Genomic DNA, 6,515 nt, shown 5'->3' on the forward strand with positions numbered 1-6,515 from the left:
CCCGAGATTGGGTACATAGCCCCAAGTGCGATAGGAGAAGGATCGTTGAGTGCGAGAGGAACTGACCTGAAAGATAGGATCATGGCCAAGTTTGAAACCTGGATCCCCCGCAGCCGGTTACCAAGATTACGTGAAGTACCCTCAGAAGATCTGCTCAATGATGTTAATGCAGTACTACGGACAATGCCTACAACCACGATTACCAACACTAACAAGCTGATCTACAATACGGCAGCAGTGATCAGTGAGATGCTTGGCTACAAGTTGAACAGCCACAAGGGGCAGTACCCTCCATGGAGAAGGAGGCTAGAGGGCAAGATCAAAGTAGCACGGAGGGAGGTTAGCCAACTAACGGAGTTGCAGAAAGGTGCGACAAAGAAGGTGCATAAGAAATACAGCAAGCTGTCCATACCTGAGGCCTTGGAAACTGCCAAGCAAAGACTCACAGCCTTGGCCAGCCGCTTGAGGAGGTACACCAGAGAGATAGAAGGCAGGAGAACAAACCAGCTGTTCTCCACAGAACCAGCAAAGGTGTACTCTCAGTGGCAAGGAAACAATAATAATAAGAGAACAGCACCACCAAGGCTGGAGACCGAGCAATACTGGAAGAGCATATGGGAGAAGGACGCAACCCATAACGGCAATGCTCAGTGGCTAGTGGATCTAATGGCAGACCACAGCGACCTCCCTGAACAGGGTCCAGTAACCATCACAGTGGCAGATATTCAAGAAAGGGTCTCCAGTATGAAGAGTTGGACAGCACCAGGGCCCGACATGGTTCACGCCTACTGGCTAAAGAAGCTGACTGCACTCCACGAGCGTCTGGCAGCACAAATGAACCAGCTGCTAGTTAACGAGAGACATCCAGAATGGCTAACCGAAGGTCGGACGGTCCTGATCCCCAAGGACCCCAAGAAGGGACCGGTCCCCTCCAACTACCGACCAATAACCTGCCTCAGTACTACATGGAAGCTCCTGTCAGGCATCATATCGGCTAAGATGAACAGGCACATGGGTCAATACATGAGCGGGACACAGAAAGGAATTGGCAAGAATACCAGAGGCGCAAAACACCAGCTACTGGTAGACAGAACAGTCAGCCGAGACTGCAAGACCAGACTGACCAACCTGTGCACTGCCTGGATTGATTACAAGAAGGCCTATGACTCAATGCCCCACAGCTGGATACTGGAATGCCTAGAATTGTACAAGATCAATGGGACCCTAAGAGCCTTCATCAGGAACTCAATGGGGATGTGGCGCACAACACTAGAGGCCAACTCCAAGCCCATAGCACAAGTCACCATCAAGTGCGGGATCTACCAAGGAGATGCTCTGTCCCCACTGCTGTTCTGCATAGGCCTGAACCCCCTCAGTGAGATCATTAACAAGACTGGCTACGGATACCGACTACGGAACGGAGCAGTTGTCAGCTACCTCCTGTACATGGATGACATCAAGCTGTATGCCAAGAGTGAACGAGACATCGATTCACTGATCCACACTACCAGGATATACAGCAATGACATTGGAATGTCGTTCGGACTGGAGAAGTGTAGTCGGATGGTAACAAAGAGAGGGAAGGTAGTCAGAACTGAGGGGATTGAACTACCAGAAGGCAACATTGCAGACATAGAGGACAGTTACAAGTACCTGGGGATCCCGCAGGCGAATGGGAACAATGAAGAGGCTGCTAGAAAAGCTGCAACCACCAAGTACCTGCAGAGGGTCAGGCAAGTCCTGAGGAGTCAGCTGAATGGTAAGAACAAGATCCGGGCTATCAACACGTACGCCCTGCCCGTGATCAGGTACCCTGCTGGGGTAATAGGCTGGCCAAAGGAGGAGATAGAAGCCACTGACATAAAGACAAAGCTCCTTGCCATGCATGGAGGGTTTCACCCCAAGTCCAGCACCCTGAGGCTGTACGCTAAGCGGAAGGAAGGGGGCCGGGGACTGGTGAGTGTCAGCACCACAGTCCAGGATGAGACAACGAACATCCAAGAATACATTGGGAGGATGGCCCCAACTGACCGAGTGCTCAGTGAATACCTCAGGCAGCAGAAACCCAAGAAAGAGGAGGGAGATGAGGAACCATCATGGAAGGACAGGCCCCTTCACGGTATGTACTACCGGCAGATAGAGGGGGTGGCTGATATCCAGAAATCCTACCAGTGGCTGGACAAAGCTGGACTGAAAGACAGCACAGAGGCACTAATCATGGCAGCACAAGAACAAGCTCTGAGCACAAGATCCATAGAGGCTGGGGTCTATCACACCAGGCAAGACCCCAGGTGCAGGCTGTGTAAAGATGCCCCAGAGACAATCCAGCACATAACAGCAGGGTGCAAGATGCTAGCAGGCAAGGCATACATGGAACGCCATAACCAAGTGGCCGGCATAGTGTACAGGAACATCTGTGCCGAGTATAACCTGGAAGTCCTGAGGTCAAAATGGGAGATGCCCCCAAGGGTGGTGGAGAATGACCGTGCTAAGATCCTGTGGGACTTCCAGATACAGACGGACAAAATGGTGGTGGCTAACCAACCGGACATAGTGGTGGTAGATAAACAGAAGAAGACGGCCGTAGTGATCGATGTAGCGGTTCCGAACGACAGCAATATCAGGAAGAAGGAACACGAGAAGCTGGAGAAATACCAAGGGCTCAGAGAAGAGCTCGAGAGGATGTGGAGGGTGAAGGTAACGGTGGTCCCCGTGGTAATCGGAGCACTAGGTGCGGTGACTCCCAAGCTAGGCGAGTGGCTCCAGCAGATCCCGGGAATAACATCGGAGATCTCTGTCCAGAAGAGCGCAGTCCTGGGAACAGCTAAGATACCGCGCAGGACCCTCAAGCTCCCAGGCCTCTGGTAGAGGACCCGAGCTTGAAGGATAAACCGCCCGCAGGGGCGTGCTGGGTGTTTTATATACACACACACACACACACACACACACACACATACATACATATATATACACATATATATATATATATACATATATATACACATATATATATATATATATATATATATATATATATATATATATATATATATATATACATATATACATATATATATACATATATACATATATATATATATATATATATATATATTAGGGGTGCAACGATATTCGTATCGATATTGAACCGTTCGATACAGTGCTTTCGGTTCGGTACGCATATGTATCGAACAATACAACATTTGTAATTTATTTTATCAACTTTCCTTCTGACGATGCTGTCTGTGTTGAGCGCTCAGTGAATCTGCGTTTGACTACTCCGCCTAGGCTGCACTGTCGAGTGCAGATCCACTGAGCGCTCAACACAGACAGCATCGTCAGAAGGAAGAGCGCAGGGCACCTCCCCCACCCTCATTCAGATCTGGCGTTTGGAATTATTTTGGTTTTCATGTGACGTATGACCCTGAAGGTAAGCGAGTCATGGACTAAAGTAAAACAGTATGTTGGATGTGCCATGCAATGCTCAATTACATTGGTGGGAACTAGTGTGTTAGCGCAGTTAGCTCGTTAACGTGTTGGCCGTCTAGCCCCATGCACGGGGGATCGGCGGTAGCTCGTTAACGGAGATTTGCCGTGTTGTGGTGTTAAGGTCATTTCAACGAGATTAACCTGAAAGCACTAGTGGGAACACAACGAATATGACTACACATTTACGCCGACATCATCCTAGTGCAAAGACAAAAACAACAAGCATGCTACTAACTTTAGCCGAGTCATTTAGACAGCTGTTAGCACATGATTCTCCTTATGCTGCTGAGAATATAGCCCAGAAGAAGCGGATAGTATAGCTTTTATTTTGGAAAGAGACATTTCTCTGTAATAAACTCTCTTTTCCAAAGATGCATGATTCCTCAATCAGATACAGGGCTTGCAATATCGCTAGCCTGACGTCCTGGGGCTAGCGATTTTTTCAGTCGGGCTACCAAAATCTATCTCTTCCCTGCCCGTCGGGCTATTGTAGGAAGGAAAAATATATGTCAATGCTTTTGCATTCTTTCAGAAATGTAGCTGGGTAATTATGTCATTGGCATCGGTGAGCCACTGTCAATATGTGACATATTGAAATCGCGTTTGAATTTGCGCTTGTTTTTTTGCTTTCACTTTGCAATCGTGCGAACTGTGTATAGAGAGCGACAGCACTGATCTGTGAGTGATGATAATTTGCGCACCAATTCCTCTGACATCGTCTTATTAATCGTTAGCTTACTATGCAAACATGACAAGTGAAATCTCCCGCAGCAAGCTTAAACATGTGAGAGGTTGATCGCGCAGAGAATCGCTGAGCTTATGTGAGTCCGTGTGTAAAAGCAGCAGGATTTATATTTGACTACGATGACCTGGATGACTGAGAACCTTCACAGACAGATATATATTTTAGTTCTGCTGAGCCAAATAAGACAGGTCAGGGTGAAGAACTGACAGCCAAAGAAAAGCTTACCACAAAACGGAGAAGTTATGACAAATCAGACTATAAGGCAAAAAGAAAGTGCAGCTTTATGGTTTCATGGACAAAATAATTTCTGTGGCTGCAATATGACGAGCTAAATAACCAGGGCTGCACATAAGTGGTCTGCAGGTGCGCATTCGCTGTCAAAATAAAAAACACGCACAAGGGTTAGGGTTAAATTTAAAAACTGTACTTTTGAGTTAAAATATATATTTATAATTTTAATAAATGACAAATTAAAAAGGCATGAACATTTTTTTTGTATCGAAAAAATATCGAACCGTGACACCAAAGTATCGAACCGAACCGTGAATTTTGTGTATCGTTGCACCCCTAATATATATATATATATATATATATATACATACACACACACACACACATATATACATATACATATATATGTGTATATACATTGTCATGTCTGTGTGTAGGCAGGCAGAAAGAGAGGACCCAAAACGTAGGACTCACGGAGGTGGCAGTAACTCAAAGCACACAGCTTTATTGCAGGTATGAAACTGAACAGGAAAAACACTAACTAAACTGGGTGAACAGAATAACTAGACAGGTTGGCAGGCTGGCAAATGGAACACACAGAGGAAGCGAGGGTGAACAGACGTTAACGACGCAACACTGACACAAAGACACACTGGGCTTAAATACACTGAGGGAGTCATCAAGGAATTAGAGACAGAAGGGGAACACAGCTGGGAGAAATAAGACCTAATGAGACAGGGAGAGCAAAGCCGGAACACTGACATCAGACAGGAACAAGAACCTTCAAAGTAAAACAGGAAACAAAACACACTTTACTAAGACACGGACTAGACAGAGAGAGACAGACTTGACACTGACCAAAGCCTACTAAATAATAATCATAATCAAAACAGTATCACTGATTAATCAAATCATAAATCATAATCTAGAAAAACACCAAAGCATGAAAAACAGAAAGCTGGGTCAACATGACCCAGAACAGTGACATATATTAGGGGTGCAATGATACTCGTATCGATATTGAACCGTTCGATACTGTGCTTTCGGTTCGGTACGCATATGTATCGAACAATACAAAATTTTTAATTTATTTTATCAACTTTTCTTCTGACGATGCTGTCTGTGTTTAGCGCTCAGTGGATCTGCATTTGACTACTCCACCTAGGCTGCACTGTCAAGTGCAGATCCACTGAGCGCAGGGCAAGCTAGCAAGACAGAAGCTAAGCTCGTTGCAACATGGCAAATTGAACCTCCCCCACCCTCATTCAGATTTGGCGTTTGGAACTATTTTGGTCTTCATGTGACGTATGACCCTGAAGGTAAGCGCGTCATGGACTAAAGTAAAACAGTATGTCGGATGTGCCAAGCAATGCTCAATTACATGGGTGGGAACTACTGCGTTAGCGCAGTTTGCTCTTTAACGTGTTGACGCAGTCCAGCCCCACGCACGGGGCGATCCGCGGTCTAGTTAACGGAGATTTGCCGTTTTGTGGCGTTAACGTCATTTCAGATTAACGCTGACAGCACTAGTGGGAACACAAGGAATATGACTGCACATTTACTCCGACATCATCCTAGTGCAAAGACAAGTGGAAGCAGACAAAAACAACAAGCACGCATGCTACAAACTTTACCCGAGTCATTTAGACAGCAGTTAGCACATGATTCTCCTCATGGGGACCTGATATGTTTAATATGCTGCTGAGAATATACCCCAGAAGAAGTGTATAGTATAGCTTTTAGTTTGGAAAGAGCCATTTCTCTGTAATAAACGCTCTTTTCCAAAGATGAGTGATTTCTCGATCAGATAGATTTATTTTTTTTATTACTTTGTTGTTTCAACAACATTAAATTTAAAAACTGTACTTTTGAGTTAAAATATCTATTTATAATTTTAATAAATGACAAATTAAAAAAGAATGAACATTTTTTTGTATCGAAAAAATATCGAACCGTGACACCAAAGTATCGAACCGAACCGTGAATTTTGTGTATCGTTGCACCCCTAATATATATATATATATATATATATATATATATATATATATAT

Source organism: Copadichromis virginalis, linkage group LG9 (genome assembly GCF_057382275.1).
Source record: "Copadichromis virginalis isolate Kocher_CV1m ecotype Utaka linkage group LG9, C_Virginalis_male_GT1.1, whole genome shotgun sequence".
NCBI lineage: Eukaryota > Metazoa > Chordata > Actinopteri > Cichliformes > Cichlidae > Copadichromis > Copadichromis virginalis.